Below are 18,200 nucleotides of genomic sequence, written 5' to 3' on the forward strand. Positions count from 1 at the left end.
TTTTTTACTGTTATGCTGTATGTATTTAATTTTCTGCTGTTCTGTGAGAGCGGCTTGTTTTCAGCTTATGTTTGGGTTATTGTTGAAGATAAGAGATGAGGAGAAATGTGTGCCATCCAATTAGGATGCTCGAATTAAAGGGGAGGTTTCTCTGGTGAGGGACACTAAGGTTGGGTTTGGGGCTTTTGTTCAAGAGGAGATGGGGAGAGAAGGTGTTGGGGAGAACCGGCTGTAGCGTATGATCCGGTGGGAGACCCAATTGTTCGCGATGGATTGTAAGCGGCGTTCGGAAGGTGGTGTGTATTTTCACACTGACCAACGGCCCAGAGCGTAAGTGACCAAAGAAGTTCAAGATAAGCTCCAACTTGTGCATATTTTTCTGCTTAATTAGAATGGGCCCCTTTCTTTTTGTTATTCTTTACTAAACCTTTAGTTAATTTAAGATTCATAAATATAGTTCCTTTAATCGTTTGCAGTGTACTGGCTGTTATTTCGTGGCATTCATTTGTAACAGGGTAGCGAATGACATACTATCCACACAAATTGGGGTCTGGGCTGGGATCGAGCACTGCTCAATCTCACGAGTTTGGCGGGGCTGGAGGTTGTCTTCCCGAGACTTATGCATCCAAGGAAACCAGGATGTTTCACTTAGTTAATATCTCACCTCTCACCTTAAACCTATGCCCTCTAGTTCTTTCCTTCCAGCCATGGGCCTTAGTATTGTTGCCTAAAAAATTCAAATCAACAGCAAGTGCAGTACATGGAGGCTGTGCTTTTACCTGTTGTGTGAGGTCATGATACCTTTTCTCAGTACTGCCCCATTTCCTTGGCTGTTGCTTCTAGGGTTCAGCTCTGCCACTGCCTCCTGCCCAGCCACTCTGGCCAGTTGCCCTGGATGGCCCCCTGGTGTTCAGCAACCCTTCACTCTCTCCACCCCTTCCAAGGGACTAACGCCTGTGGCTGAGGTCCTCTTCTCAATCTGTGAATTGGAGGTCCACCTGGCCCCTCTACTGCTTCACTCTGGCAGTCCCAGCTGCTGCCACAGTGAGTATGGGTTGCGTAGGCCCCTTTAAGGGGTGGAGTGCTGGCATCTGATACATCCATTTCACTGATGGCACTGTGGGCAGCTCCACTACTGATGTGTTATTTTCCAAATAAGGAGAGGTTTGAAAGAAATCATCTCCATCCTTCTGCACCACGATCTGCATTCTTTGCTAGCATTAAACACCAGCACTGGGAGAAAGTGCTGTACCTCTCACAAGTTCACCCTCTCTCCCTCTCTTCCTCTGCCTCCATCGCTTTATCCCCTCCCTCTCATTCCTTCTCTTCCTCTGCCTCCACCCCCTCTCTCATTCTCTCTCTTCCTCTGCCTCCACCCCCTTCTCATTCCCTCTCTTCCCCTGCCTCCACCTCTCTCTCTCATTCCCTTTCTCCCTCTCACCCTCTATGTCTCTCCTTTTTCCCTTCTCTCTCTCTCTCTCTTCATTAAAAGCTGCTGATAGTAATTCTGAACAATTTTGAAATCAGCATGGCCAGCCCTCTGGCAAAGTCTACTAGCTGTTGCAGAGCTGCTGCCTCACATCTCTGGCCGCCCACATTTAATCCTCAACACCAGTGCTTTGTGCGTGAAGTTAGCACTTTTTGTGTCTCCTTGGATTTCCCCAAGTGGCAATAGCTATGAGACCTCTTCCAATAATTTCCACCCATTTCCAGACACAGGAGAACTGATTGTTATATTAGATGGTTTAGATTGCTGTGACTCACAGCCTAACACAGTGGGAGTCATTCCACCATCTGACCATGATGCTTCAAAGAGGCAGCTCACCATCACCTTCCCAACAGCAAGTAGAAATGTCAATAAATGTTGTTCTTTCTAACAATGATTTTTTTCCCTGAAATTATTTTTTTAAATTAGGTCAATGCTTTGAGACTTGATTATCAGCCAAGTAAACCATTTGGCAGTTATGGAGTTGGGTTGGGGATTGCATGATTACATGGTGTTCAATACTGGCCACTAACATCAGGGACTTTATACACCTGATGAATTGGAGGAAGCTTTCAGTTCCAGGATGTGGATTTCCACTCTTCAGGCATCACGTCTTTGGTGATCTCATTGGGTGGTAACCAAGCACAAGCACCAAATCAGATAAATAAATCTTTTGGGCCCCTGTGCTTTAAAAACTCCTTGTCGTGATTTCCCTTGTGGGAAATCTAATGTGGAGGCTTTTGATGGTGCATAGGCTTGCCGGGAAGATAGCACTGAGCTTGGAATGTGGTTGTTCATTCCCTCACCTTCTTTCTTACTGTGATCTGCACTGTGCTAGCAACAAGTAATACGGATAATAATTACTGGGACTATTTGGAATGCCATGAAATGATGTTCTCTGGAACATGTTAACTTATTTATCATTCACTGTCTTCAGTGTTATATAATCCTTGTTGAAACATGAGTGAATCATGAAGGTCATAAAAACGATAGGGTTGTTGTCATGGTAAATTTCAACTTTCCTTATATAAACTGGGACCTTCTTAGTGCAAGAGGTTTACATAGGGCAGAATTTGTTCAGTGAATCCAGAAAGGGTTACAGATGGGTCATCAATATATAGATGGTCCAACAAGAGGAGGGGCTGCACAGGATCTGATGTTGGATAATGAGCCTGACCAGGTGACCAACCTTTGAATGAGTGAGTAGTTAGGGACAAGTGACCACAACTCCTTAGGTTTTAAGATAGCTATAGATAAGGATAAGTATAGACCTTGCAGGAGAGGGTTAAATTGGAGCAGGTCAAATTATGTGAGCCTTAGGCAGGAGTTAGAAAGAGTTCATTGGGAACATTTGCTTTTGGGCAAGTGGCATGCGGATGGTGGTTAAAGACCAATTGCACTGGTATGTTCTGATAAGAAGGAAGGACAAGGATGGGAAGAGAAGCTTGGATGTCAAGAGAGGTGATTAAATTAGTCAAGAAGGAAAAGGAAAAATATGTAAATCTTAGGAAACTAGTATCGAGCAGAGCCCTTGAGGATTATAAAAAAAGCCAGAAAAGAACTCAAGAAGGAAATTAGGAAAGAGTCATGAAAAGTCTTTGGCAAGTGGGATTAAAGAGAATCCCAAGGCGTTCTATATATTCATTGAGAGCAAGAGGATAACTAGGGAGAGAGTAGGACCACTCAAGGATAAAGATGGGAATATTTGCTTGGATGCGGAGGATGTGAGTGAGATCCTTAATGATTACTTCACATCGGTATTTACCAAGGGGAAGGATATGGAGGAAAGGGGCAGTGCCTACATTTGGAATATTGTATCCAGTTCTGGTTGTCCCTATTATGGAAAGTATCTTTTTCCCAGGGTTGAAATGTCTGATACCAAAGGTTATGTATCTAAGGTGAGAGGGAGTAAGTTCAAAGGAGATGTGAGGGTCAAGTTTTTTATACATAGACTGGAGGGTGTCTGGAATTTGCTGCTGCTGTGTGGGTAGAGGCAGATACATTAGGGACTTTTATGAGATGTTTAGATAGGCACAAAAATGTGAAGGACCTGGAAGGATATGGACATTGAGTAGGCGGAGGGGATTAGTTTAGTGGGCCATTTGATTGCTAATTAAATTGGTTCAGCACAGCATTATAGGCTGAAGGGCCTGTTCCTGTTGTACTGTTCTATGTTCTACATCACTTTCTGTCAATAAGTAACCATCATCACTGACAGGAAAGGCAATGGCTGAATTAGCACAGCAAGACCAGATGCCTTAATTCTACTCATATGTCTTATGGTCTTACGGTGGTACAGAGAATTGGCCAGAGTGGGAAACACATTTTTACAGATGGGGCAAGAGGTGCCTGATGATAAAGTACATTCCTTACACCTTCTATACTAGCTCCTGTGTGATTCCAATTCATGAAATGGGGAACCTCAGTGCCACCTTTAGCACAGAAATGGGTTGAGATTGCCAGGAATGAATAGGGTTGTTGCAATGTTTCAAGCTCTAAGGTCATCTTCAGCTTTCCAGGTTCTATTACATTAAAAAAAATCAATTTACTCTAAAATTATGATTAAAATTGTTGAGAGAGAACTATAAGAATCATTGTCTATAATTTTAGTTACATTTTTTCCTAGGAGCTGATAGTTCAGAGTTTGTAATATCTGCCCTTAGAACCCAAGTTGGTGTATTGGATGTAGCAACCCATTCAAAATGCTGGAGGAAGTCAGGAGGTCAGGCAGCATCTACAGGGGAAAATTGACAGTTGATGTTTTGGGCTGAGATTGTTCATCAGGACTGGAAAGGAAGGGGGATTGTTTACAATTAAGATCTTAATTTTCCCCGGCTATTGTCCATATAGTTCTAAATGACGTCAAAAGGTTTCTTTGCAGAAGTCCTGAATTTTGTTCACATTTAATTCTAACAAACTAGAGCAGGGGTTCCCAACCTTGTTAATGCCATGGACCTACCATTAAACAAAGGGTCCATGGACCCAAGGTTGCAAACCCCTGATTTAGGGGAAAAGAATAACATGCTAAACTGCTAAATGGCTTTATAATAAGTTAATAAAAATATGAACATCTCCTGGAATACTGAGTATTAATAACAATAGAATCTTATCTGAGTTACTCACCAGTCTCAGCAATCAAAATGTGACAATCTCCTTGACATCTGTATCTGTACTTTGAGAATTGAAAAGTCAGTGACAGGTGGTTGTGAAATGCAATACAAATCTCCAATTAAGCACGGTGTCAAGATCCCTACCAAAGCCTAAGTTCTAATCACAGCAATGTTGAGAACATGAGTAATGGTCACAGGCTTGAAAAAGACACCCCCTAATGATGTTTCGACTTTATTGACTTTCAAGACCAAAGGAAAAAGTTTCCATCTTAACTGTAATCTTTTCATTAAAGATAGCAAGAAGGAAATAACTGAAGCAAGTCTCAATCTTTATTCATTGAGTATATTGTCCTAAGTTCAGCACCTCTGTCTCCTGGAATTCTGGCTCTCTCTGCTGGACATATTTATCCCATAGTGCACCAGCCACACAGAAGCTTCCCTACTTCCACAACCCCTGCATTCTGAATTACAAAACATCAGTGACTGAGTAAAGGCCTGATGCTTATTGTTGGTGTTAATTGGTCAGAGTTACGATTAATTTGTGAATATCACAACCACCTCTGCTTTATCCACCTATCCAAGCTCCAAGGGACCACTTATCTGAGAGACACCCCTCAGTATCTTGAAGTCAGCAAAAAAATCTTAGGGCGCCGAAGTGGTAAAGACAACCTGAAACATCCAGCTGCCTTCCACACACCGAGACCTTGGACACTCCCTTTAGAATAATTGCACTAAATCGTACTGATTTCACAAGCTGGCGGCTCATTCCATTGGTTCCGAATTTCCCTGCCAGCATCATAACCTCCAGATACACAACTGCATTCTGCTAGTGTAACACACTCAAGCCCAGGTACTGGATTACCCAGCTGGTTTAATGTATAAAAGGCCTCCAGCTATTCTACAAGTTCTTTTAAGACTTCAATTAAACCTTAAATTCAAAGTGTGTTTGGTATTAATAACTCTAGCTCTTTAAACTATAGTCAGCAGTGTACAAACGTTTGTAGATATTAAACTTACAGCCCTTCTCTTTCTGAATTGTTGTGTAACCCTCCAAGAAGGGATTTAGATGAGGCTCAAACGGGGTCAAATAGAACCTTGGTGTGGAATATTTATGCTTAGTATTTACCTGTCTTGACAACGGTAGAGTAAGTATTTCCATTGGCTTTACTGTCTAAATCTATGCTCCACTTCAAAACAAAATAACATGTGCCAACTAGGTGAATGCTGCATCTGAAAAAGCGCAATATCATTGACACCTCACCTGTGAGTCCTTCCAGGTGAGGCGACACTTCACCTGTGAGTTGTCTGGGGTGATATACTGCATCCGGTGCTCCCGATGTGGCCTTCTATATATTGGCGAGACCTGATGCAGACTGGGAGATCGTTTCGCTGAACACCTACGCTCTGTCCGCCAGACAAAGCAGGATCTCCCAGTGGCCACACATTTTAATTCCACGTCCGATTCCCATTCTGATGTGTCTATCCACGGCCTCCTCTACTGTAAAGATGAAGCCACATTCAGGTTGGAAGAGCAACACCTTCTATTCCGTCTGGGTAGCTGCCAATCTGATGGCATGAACATTGACTTCTCAAACTTCTGCTAATGCCCCACCTCGCCCTCGTACCCCATCCGTTATTTATTTATATACACACATTTTTTCTCTCTCTGTCCCTCTCACTATACCTCTTGCCCATCCTCTGGGTTTTTACCCCCCTCCCTCTTTTCTTTCTCCCTGGGCCTCCTGTCCCATGATCCTCTAGTATTCCCTTTGCCAATCACCCGTCCAGCTCTTGGCTCCATCCCTCCCCCTCCTGTCTTCTCCTATCATTTTCGGTCTCCCCCTCCCCCTCTTACTTTCAAATCTCTTACTAGCTCTTCTTTCAGTTAGTCCTGATGAAGGGTCTCGGCCCGAAACATTGACTGTTCCTCTTCCTATAGATGCTGCCTGGCCTGCTGCATTCACCAGCAACTTTGATGTGTGTTGCTTGAATTTCCAGCATCTGCAGAATTCCTCGTGTTTACAATATCATTTGTTATGTATTTATGAGATGTTTGACTATTTATCCACAGAAGATCTGGTTTTGTTTTATTGTGATATTTGATTGAATTTAAGTGTTTTGAAATTTGAAATCTATTCTACAAAGTGATACCAAGAGACTTTAATGTCTAAAAAAAAAGCCAATGGGAGTTGTGGATGGACAGTTTTCTAGTTTCAACTGAGACCCATTGCAGTCTCGGTTACAGCAGACCAAAGTTGCTTGGCTTGGGTTCTGCACTCATGAAGTGAGGAGGCAAACCCATGGTCGGAAAAACAGCAGATTGTTAGTCCTGAAATTTTTGCCTGAAATAATAGGAACTTATACTTTCTGGTTCAGTTGGTAAAGCCCAGACAGTCCACCCTTTAGAGAAGATCTAATTGGGCTTAGAGGAAGTCCATTGTGTTGAAGTTAATCCTTTTATAATGGCAGGATCTTTGAGTTGAAGTGAGGCATTTCTATCCTTTACATCCATCCTCTGCAATCAACTTGAGCCATCAAAATGGGACAAAACTCATCAGCACAACCCAGAATTCTTAAACTTTTGTGGCAACAAAGTAATACCATAATTAATAACATAAGTACAAGTGTTAAAAATAACATTACATGTTATGTGGAACTACCAACAATTATGTCACGTGAAATGGTACAAAATACTGCGATCTCTATACCTTAACAGTAATTGTGACTTCTGTATGAACGCTTCTCTCTAACTGTGACTTTGAATGTAAGTCACTCTAGTGATCATCTAAAGGAGACTATCTCCATAGATACAAGTGACCATTCCCTTCTGCACTTGGCTTGCCACCTTCTCTTCAACCTTAAATCTTACTCTTTAATTTCAGTCATATTGTACCAGCAATAACTCATTGCTGGGGCTTGTCTGCACAGCCCATGTGCTTAGCTGGTATTTTCTCCACTGCTGTGGCTTGTTTTTGGTGACTGTTGGTAGAATCAAGGGTGGGCAGAAATCCATAGAAGACTGGATGATATTAATAGGTTCAGATAATCCTCTATCAGAGCTCCACTCAGCCTTGGCCATTCCAGAGAACCAAAGCTTATCCAAGCCTGGTAGCACATGCTGTCTGATCCAGTCAGCATCCTGGTAGACTTGTTCTGCACCACCTTCAAAGCCTCAACACCCTTCAGCATCAAATTCCTCCATGGTTGTTGCATGGAATGACAACCTGAGAGCATAAAGAATCATGCATCCTGCCCAGCATCTTATTGTAGCTTTGATTATTTTGTCTGATATTTTTACCCCATTCATCTTGCTGTCTTGTTTGAACATTAAATCTTGAGTGTTAAGTGATTTGGACTGGATTCACTCATCCATTAGTCCATTCACAAAATTATCTCTGGCAAGCAGTCCAGAATACACTCCTCTCTCCACGACACCAATGTTGAGAAAGGGAAGGGCATGGGACCCATACAGCTTGGCACCAGTGTCGTCGCAGAGCAATGTGTGATTAAGTGCCTTGCTCAAGGACACAGCACGTTCCCTCGGCTGGGGCTCGAACTCACAATCTTCAGGTCGTTAGTCCAATGCCTTAACCACTTGGCCACGTGCCCACATACGTTATTAAGATCATAAGCAGTGGTGTATCAGTAAGATTGTTGCTTTTGATTTGTACTTAAAGCAAAAACCATTGATTCGGAAATGTTAGAGATACTAAATAAAGTATAACTGCCTCTTTATGTGGATAGCAGCTGGTAGTCTTTTGGGGAGTGGGTCAGAAGTTCTGTTCTGGATAATGTATATCAGTGTGTTGGAAAGCTGCAGGTTAGATCCATTAAACCTAAAATGAGACCAAGACAAAGTTATAGAGACTTGGCTGCTATTCCCTTGAGTATAGAATATTGTGAGGGTAAAAAGTGATCCAGCTGTTTAAGGGGATTCCCTCACATAGAAATGAAGATACTATCTGCCCCGATAGAAGAATTAAAATGTGAAATTACAGCAAGGACTATCAGAAAGGAAACCAGGATGCAGAAATCACAGGTTGTCTTTCACAAATTTTTATATTCAGGGAACCAAAGGAGACTGTGAAAGTTGGAGATTTGTTTTTGAATTCTATTGCAGAGTATTATGGATATTAAATAGAACATTCTGATTTCAGAGCTTTTTTATTTCACAAGAACAAAGAGATTTTTTTCCCATTTACTTCTGTGTTTGAGGTAAAAGTTTGGGGTTTAAGAAAGCGTTCAGTAAATTCTCTCAGCTGCAAACAAAATACTTGGACATTTGCCACAATTCCTGCTCTCTCTATGATTCTCTCTTGCCTATTATAGACTTATGGCAGGCTGCCAGCTCTAGTTCAACATGTTGGTCTTGTTTTTATCAAAAGTAGACAAAGAACTGTTCTTCCTGTAAGAAATACTTGGCAAACAATTTATACAGTAAATGTTATATTGCCCATTATTAATCCAAGTGAACCATGGTTCAGTGTTCTAAATGAGAAGCATATAGGTTCAAGTCCCAAACCAGACATTTAATCAGACAATTGTGTACTGTTGAATACATTTTTCAGATGACACATGGAACGGATACATTACTTCCTCAGATACCCTTTACGCAAAAATGATCGAAAAACCACTTGGAGACACAGTTCCCAGCTACCCGCAATTAAAGCTGTGAAGCTAACTTCTGGGAGTATAAACAATATAGCCAGTAATTGCTTCTTGACCCCAACATGATCTCTTTATGCTATTAGCTTTTACTGACCCCTCCCTATTTAATAAACACTTTTATGGTTACAGCTTTTTGGAACTCTCTTCTCTTGCAGCTACTAACCCCCTGATACACTGTGCAAGATATTTTAAACAAAATAAACTTTATTCATTATAAAAATATTTACATTCATAATTAATGTTTTCAGTTCTGTATGATTACATTCCCTAAGATCATAAGACCACAAAATATAGGAGCAGCATGAGGCTATCTAGCTCATCGAGTCTGCTCTGCCATTTCATCATGGCTGATCTGATTTTCCTCTCAGCTCCAGTCTCCTGCCTTCTCCCCATTTCCCTTCATGCCCTGACCAATCAAGAATCTATCAACCTCTGTCTTAAATATACATAAAACTTGCCTCCTCAGCTGCCAGTGGCAAAGAATTCCACAGATTCACCACTTTCTGGCTAAAGAAATTCCTCCTCGTCTCCATTCTAAGAGGATGCCCCCTGTATTCTGAGGCTCTGTCCTTTGGTTTTAGACTCTCTCCATATTCACTCTATCAAGGACTTTCACCATTTGTTAGATTTCAATGAGGTCACCCCTCAGTCTTCTGTATTCTAGTGAATACAGGCCCTGAGCCATCAAACACTCTTCAGGTCACAAGTACACTAATAACACTGCTGCCACTCATGTACATTGTCCACCATAGCACACCTCCTCTCTTTATCCTCACCTCACTGACTCCAAGATTGACAGCCCATTAGCTTATGCCTTCCCCACCTTGCTACTGCGTCGTCGTAATTAAGTTTACTTTGTCTTCACAAGCTTGATAAGGAGCCTTTGTCCTTTCATTATGGGTTCCTCTAATAAAAAAGCTTCCCATTTCCTGCACCAGCATCCCTCCCTACCATCAAGCAAAAATCAATGAGGGCACAAAGAATAATCAAAAAAGAGGAATTTGTCATTCAATAAAATAAGAATCTAGAAATCGGGAAGTTTTTTTACACACTGAATTGTAGAGAATAAATATTTTATATTGGTTGAGCTAAACATTTATTTACAATTTGGCAAAGTTGCTTCAAGGATAAAGCTTTTTTGTATTATTCATTGGAACTGTTTCCCTGCTAGTTTACAACTCACAGGGTTAAGTTTGGTCACTGTTGGCTACAGAAATTATGCATTTCACCAGCTCAGGATCTCACAAACTTTTCACAGCCAATTAAGAGCAGTGATTGTTATAATATTGAGAGTACTACAGCCAATTCACACACTCTAAAGTTCTGCAAATAAAAATAAGAGATATGAACCAAGTAATCTGTTTTGTTGATATCAATTGAGGAATGAAGATTGACCAGGATGCCTCAGGCATTACATGCAACACTTAGTGATCAATATTTTACAGAGTCTGACAAGAAAATGTCTTACACTGCAGCCATGCAGAGAATACAAGACTAAAGTACCACTCTCAATTTTAAATGTCACCCTCCCTTCTTTAATAAGCTATAAATCTACCAACTGTCCAACAAGATTCCACAGACGATAATGAACAACTGATCCGTTTTAATGCTTTGGGAGGTGTGGTTGATGAGTTCTCCTGGGTGCACATTACGACCCCATGGTACACTGGTAACAGAGAAAGTAAGTGGAAAATAAGGTTTACATTCAGCAGACGATGCTGTTTTGTTGTAGTACAGCAGCTGTATCTACTCAGAAGCATGGAAGGTTTTCCAACACACTCCTAACCGTGCTTGTATCAATCTCTGGTGACTCATTACCTGCAAAATTTAGTTAATAATCTACACAATGAAAAGATTTTTTGCTTTAAGTTGATCCAACCATGTAAAATCTCAGAATGTGGACAGCAGAGTGAGACAGGAGGATGGAACTGGATAACATCTGAGTGATGGACAATGGCCATCTCCAACAAGAAAGAGTAAATCCAACTTGATATTTGAAGAAATACAAAGAAAGCTGGAGAAACTCAATGAGATGCTGGGTGTCAGCCCAAAACGTCGACTGTTTATTCATTCCCATAGATGCTGCCTGACCTACTGGGTTCCTCCAGCAAATTGTGTGTGTTACTTTGATTTCCAGCATTTGCAGCTTTTCTCTTATTTAGGAACTCAGCAAATTAGGCAGCATCTATGGTGGGAAATGGATAATTGCTAATTTGGGTCGAGTAGTTTCTTCATCTGAACTCATAATGTGTGTAGATTCCAGCATTTACAGTGTCTTACGTTTTACTTTGATACTTAAAAACGCAAACACAAGGAATTCTGCAGATGCTGGAAATTCAAGGAACACACATCAAAGTTGCTGGTGAACGCAGCAGGTCAGGCAGCAACTTCGATGTGTGTTACTTTGATACTTGACAGGTTTACATTAACAATCCCGTGCAACCAAATGAGTTTCAATGGAATAGCATTTCAACTAGACCAGCCACGTAAATTTCATGGCTACTAAAGCAGGCATGTGGTTGTGGTATACAGTGGCCAGCAATTCTTCACAGATGTTCGGAGGAGAGCATTTGGACTCTTTGTATTACCACTTGGTACAGAGGCTCTCGTGTGCAGGATTAAAAGTGGCTTATACAGAGCTGTAGACTCAGCCAGCCATGAGGGCACAAACCTCCACACCAGCAAGGACATCTTCAAAAGGTAGTGACTCAGAAAGGCAGCATCCATCAGAAAGGAGCTTCACCATCTAGGACATGCCACCATCTATGAGGAGGTACAGGTACCCAAGGCCCCACATTCAATGTTTTAGGAACGGTATCTTCCTCTCTGTTATCATGGCTCATGACACTAACTTACTATTCCTCTTTTGCACTATCTATCTATCTATCAATTTATTTATTGTGACTTACTGTATTTTTTATGTCTTGCACTGTACTGCTGCCATATAAAGTAAAATTTCCACGGGACATCAGTAATAATAAAGCTGATTCTACTCCTGATTCCATACATCTACAAAGCACAAGTCAGAAGTGTGAAAAATTGCCTTTTACTTAACTGGATGGTTGCATCTCCAGCAACACTTAAATTCAACCTAATCTGGGCCAAAACAGTTTGCTTAAAGGGCATTCCTTCACTCTATGCAGTAGGTAATATAATATCTGCAGGATTTACTGTAAAAAAATCACTACAGCTTCATTAACAGAACCCCCTGGTCCTCCGTTTCATCACTCATTTGAGAAAGGATGACAAGTGCAGGGGAAACCGATACGTCTAGGGTCATCTCTGAGTCACACACCATTCTGAACTGGATACATAGCATCCTTCATCTTTTGCAGATTAAAATCCTGGAATGCTTCACCTTGTGACCATGAGGTCAAAAGCCTTGTTTGAAGATTGATTTTTTTTTTACTCTTTTCATGGGCTCATATATGAAATCAGAGGGCAAATTCTATATAAATCCAGCATGTATGTCAGCTAGGCCACTTATATTTATGTCATGCCTTTACCACTTTCATGATTGAAAATTGCTTTAAAGTAATGCAATCAGTGTGGAAAAATAATTGGAAGACTTTAGTGAACTGGTGACGTTGTAGGTTTCAGTCCCTGGAACCTGGGTTTAAATTCATCAACAGAGCTTCCCCAGGTTATCACAAGGTTTTGTCCAAGGAACTTTTCATAGGTTGTACAACTTGTAAGTTGGAAATACAACTGTCTGGCCAACATAGGCCAACCAAGAGCAAGATGTGGTTAAAATCAGGACTTTTAACTCAATCATTTAGATTTTGCCACAGACTCCCTTGCCAACCGGCAGAAGATGCATGCTGCCTCCCTGCCCCTAGCAAATCAATCTCAGCAGTCTCCCACACACTTGTTCATAAGAATGAGCTGAACTTATGTTGGACATTCATAAGTGTAATTTAAGGGGTCAAATCATTAGTTCTGTTTGCTTATAAAGTTTTTGTATGAATTCAGTTTGTGCAGACTTATTTTCACATCCAATGGTAAAACATTTAAATCCAAATTGGTTTATTATTGTCAAGCATAGCAAGATACAGTGAAAAGTTTGTCTTGCATACTGTTCATTCCGATCAGATCTTTACATAATGTATTGAGACAGAACAGGGCATCTTGTTAAGCAGCATCATGTGCAGCACCTTGTCAAAGGTATTCCGAAAATCTAAGTTAACAACATCCACTGACTCTACCTTTCTATCCTGCCAGCAATTTCCTCAAAGAATTCCAGCAGATTTGTCATGCTATATTTCCCCTTAAGGAAACCATGCTTACTTTGGCCAATTTGATCATGTGCCTCAAAAACTCATCCTTAATCATGGACTCCAACATCCTTCTAACCACTGAAGTTAGACTAACTGGCCTATAATTTCTTGTCTTTTCTCTCACTCCCTTCTTAAAGAGTGGACTGACACTTGTTATTTTCCAGTCTTCTGGAATAATTCCAAATTCTAGTGATGTTTGAAAGATCATTACTAATGCCTCCATAATCTTTTCAGCTACCTCCTTCAGCACCCTGGGCTGCAGTCCATCTGGTGCAGGTGACTTATCTACCTTCAGACCTTTTAGCTTCCCAGGCATCTTCTCCTTAGTAACAGCAACTACACTCACTTCTGCCCCTGATTCTCTTGAACTTCTTGGATACTGCATAAAGTCTAACAGCTACAGAGAAAGCACAGGGCAGGCAGACAATAAGGTGCAAGGTCATAGCACAGTAGATTGTGAGGTCAAGAGTCAAACTTCCTACTAGGGAGCTATTTAATCATCTGATAACCGTGGGGCAGAAGCTGTCCTTGAGCCTGGCGGTATGTGCTTTCAAATGTGCTCTCTCACGGTGGTGTTTGAAAAGAGGATGCTGTCCAAGTTGCATGTCGTCTTGGTCAATGTCTCCCATCCACTACATAATGTACTGGTTGGGCACAGGAGTACATTCAGCCAGAGACTCATTCCACCAAGATGCAACACTGAGCATCATAGGAGGTCATTCCTGCCTGTGGCCATCAAACTTTACAACTCCTCCCTTGGAGGGTCAGACACCCTGAGCCAATAGGCTGGTCCTGGACTTATTTCCTGGCATAATTTACATATTACTATTTAACTCTTTATGGTTTTATTACTATTTAATTATTTATGGTGCAACTGTAACGAAAACCAGTTTCCCCCGGGATCAATAAAGTATGACTATGACTATTAAAGCCAGATTCCATGTTCTTTCTGTGTGATAGGGTGGGTCTTCCATGACTGTTTTGTCTTCCTCCTAAGTACCAAAAAGATGCCGGTAGGTAATTGGCCACTGTAAATTACTTCTTAGCGAGTGGCAACAGGAGAGTTGATGGGAGGTGTGAGGAAGATTAAACTGTAGGGATACAGGGAAATAAGGAGAGGGATATAGCACTAATGGGCTTGACTCCCTTGGAGATGGCAGTGAATGTGACATGCCAATTGGCCTTTTGCATTGTTGTAAATAAACAGATTAAATGTCCCATCTTCCTACAACCATGTTCTCACACCATCCTTCTGCAGTGCAATCGCACTGAAACATCTTGCTATTAACAAGTGAAGGAGAGGCAGATTCGATGCCTGTTCACCTACACTGAGAGAGAGGTTTGATTGATCTAAGTGGCAGGCTGAATTGGAATGGTCGGGTACAGCCCGAGACGTGGTGCCTGGGTCCAGGCCCAAATGCAGTTCTTCTAGCAGCTCTACAACATTTACTTGCCTCTGGGCTGAACTGAGGCTGAGGTAGTTGCTTGGTCTAGTTGTTCTGAGCTCTGTGTCTGAATGTTCTGTGATGTTTCCTCAGCTCTGCACCGAACTGCATCTGAGGCTGTGGCCTGCTCCGGCTGCTCCAGGCTTCGAGTCTATGGATTCGCTTTTGTTCTGAATGCTATTTGTTTACTTCTATTGTTCGCACAATTGTTTTTTTCTCTCTTTGCACATTGGATGTTTCCCTGTATCCCTACAGTTTAATCTTCCTCACACATCCCATCAACTCTCCTGTTGCCACTCACGGGGGGGGGGGGTAATTTACAGTGGCCAATTACCTACCGGCATCTTCTTGGTACTTAGGAGGAAGACAAAACAGTCATGGAAGACCCACCCTGTCACACAGACAGAACATGGAATCTGGCTTTAATGTGAAAGCACATACCGCCAGGCTCAAGGACAACTTCTGCCCCACAGTTATCAGATGATTAAATAGCTCTCTAGTAGGAAAGTTAGAGTTCAGTAGATCTGTCTGCAGGCTATTCTTGACACCTGGAATTCGTGTTTTGCTGTACATTAGGAGCAAGTCTACTGCACTTGTGACAAAATAAAGCAATTAAGAAATAAAATCAGCTGGGTGCACATAAAACAATCTGACAGACTAAAAAGTAACTGCGGCCTGGAAGATCAGAGACAGTATGAATGATATGACAGTGACCTACTGCTTTTGAGTGATGAAGCTGTCCAGGGATTCCACTGTGTAACTTGCTAATGAGGCCACTCAGCCGATGGAACACGGATGAATTATTTTACACTTCTCTCAAACAGCTGCCTGTGGGGACATCGATTTTTAGCTCAGCATCCAGTGTTTTCACCAGAGTTTAAAGCAAGAGACCACAGTTTGAGAAACAGACAGATCGGTGCAGGCCAACCAGAGAAATTCCTGGAATATTGAATAGTGCCAGGTTACATCAGTTGTCCACTTTATCCATTATTCACTCATGGGAAGTTTTATGAGGCTTCCCAGTTTCTTGGTCTGGGATGAGATCAGTCTGCCTCACAGAATAATTCAATGCAGCATCTTTTATAAGCTATTATCCAGTGACCAATAGTCACTTTCATCTCTGTTCCCTCGTCAACATCTGTTGTTATTTTCAGCCTAGAGTGATCGATTATAAACAATTATAAAACTCCTCTTCTGTTGCGATAAGGCCACGCTCAGGTTGGAGAAGCAACACCTTCTATTCCATCTGGGTAACCTCCAACCTGATGGCATGGACACTGATTTCTTAAACTTCTGGTAATGCCCCTCCCTCCTTCGCTATTCCCCATCCCCTTTCCCTCTCTCACCTTATCTCTTTGCCTGCCCATCGCCACCCTCTGGTGCTCCTCCCCATTTTTCTTTCTTCCATGGCCTTCTGTCCTCTCCTATCAGATTCCTCCTGTATCTCTTTCACCAATCAACTTCTCAACTCTTTATTTTGCCCTTCTCTCCCAGGTTTCATCTATCACCTTGCGTTTCTCCCTCCCCTATAAATCTGGTTCCTCGTCTTTTTTTCCCCAGTCCTGTTGAAAGCTCTCAGCCCAAATCATTGACTGTACTCTTTTCCATTGATGCTGCCTAGCCTGCTGAGTTCCTCCAGCATTTTATATGTGTTACTTGGATTTCCAGAATCGGCAGATTTTCTCTTGCTTGTGATTATAAAACTTAAGCTTCTTTTTGCAGTGAGCTTGTTATGCTACTAATTATTAATAATTATTACAGTTATACCTCCAAGAGCACCACAACCCTGTCATAGTTTGGAGGCTTGTGTGCCTCAATGACCTGGAGAGCGATGTTGGCTGGAGTCAGGACCTTGTCTTTTGACTCATAGTCATAGTCGTACTTTATTGATCCCGGGGGAAATTGGTTTTCGTTACAGTTGCACCATAAATAATATAGTAATAGAACCATAAATAGTTAAATAGTAATATGTAAATTATGCCAGTAAATTATGAAATAAGTCCAGGACCAGCCTATCGGTACAGGGTGTCTGACCCTCCAAGGGAGGAGTTGTAAAGTTTGATGGCCACAGGCAGGAATGACTTCCTATGACGCTCTGTGCTGCATCTTGGTGGAATGAGTCTCTGGCTGAATGTACTCCTGTGCCCAACCAGTACATTATGTAGTGGATGGGAGAGATTGTCCAAGATGGCATGCAACTTGGGCAGCATCCTCTTTTCAGACACCACCGTGAGAGAGTCCAGTTCCATCCCCACATCATCACTGGCCTTACGAATGAGTTTGTTGATTCTGTTGGTGTCTGCTACCCTCAGCCTGCTGCCCCAGCACACAACAGCAAACACGATAGCATTGGCCACCGCAGATTTGTAGAACATCCTCAGCATTGTCTGGCAGATGTTAAAGGACATCAGTCTCCTCAGGAAATAGAGACGGCTCTGACCCTTCTTGTAGACAGCCTCAGTGTTCTTTGACCAGTCCAGTTTATTGTCAATTCGTATCCCCAGGTATTTGTAATCCTCCACCATGTCCACGCTGATCCCCTGGATGGAAACAGGGGTCACTGGTACCTTAGCTCTCCTCAGGTCTACCACCAGCTCCTTAGTCTTTTTCACATTAAGCTGCAGATAATTCTGCTCACACCATGTGACAAAGTTTCCTACTGTAGCCCTGTACTCAGCCTCATCTCCTGGTAGGGTCACCATGCCAGACAGGTCATGGCCAGACTAACAGTGGTCCATCAGTTCTCCAGGTTCGGGCATTCAGTTCTGGCCTAACAACCCTGACTGATCAAAAAGTCTTTGTTACTGAAACAGCAATGAAGTATCCTACATCTGTGTGCAACGGTATTCCTGAGACTCACCTGGGATTTGCGTGACTGACAGTAGTGAAAACCACGAGGAAGTTGCTGGCATGGTGAAAGAAGTTCTGATCACCATCTAGATCAAGACCAAAATTGGTTTTAGATAGCTAAAGAGAGGCAGAGATGGAGGACCTTCATTGCTGCCCTAAACTCCAGTGGCATAACAGGCATTTGATGATTGATGATAAAGAAGACAGTCTACACAGAATACCATATTTCAGAGGAGTTCATGTCAATGTTGATACAGGTGGGTGTCCCTGAACTGGCTAATATAGCCCTAAGGTACATGTGCAAATACTGACCTACTCCTGGTTATACCTTAGTATTGGCAATCTCAAGGACCTCCTGTAAACA

The 18,200-nt window shown here is 42.0% G+C and overlaps 1 long non-coding RNA gene across 1 annotated transcript in view; it reads left to right on the top strand.

Moving 5' to 3' along the window:
- The first annotated feature begins 201 nt into the window (after nt 1-201).
- LOC134336506 (uncharacterized) overlaps nt 202-18,200 on the top strand; it is a 66,634-nt gene continuing 48,635 nt past the window's right edge. Inside the window, exon 1 of the long non-coding RNA XR_010015809.1 lies at nt 202-330. This is a non-coding gene — a long non-coding RNA (uncharacterized LOC134336506). The remainder of the gene's footprint in view (nt 331-18,200) is intronic.

Source organism: Mobula hypostoma, chromosome 22, assembly GCF_963921235.1.
Source record: "Mobula hypostoma chromosome 22, sMobHyp1.1, whole genome shotgun sequence".
Classification (NCBI taxonomy): domain Eukaryota; kingdom Metazoa; phylum Chordata; class Chondrichthyes; order Myliobatiformes; family Myliobatidae; genus Mobula; species Mobula hypostoma.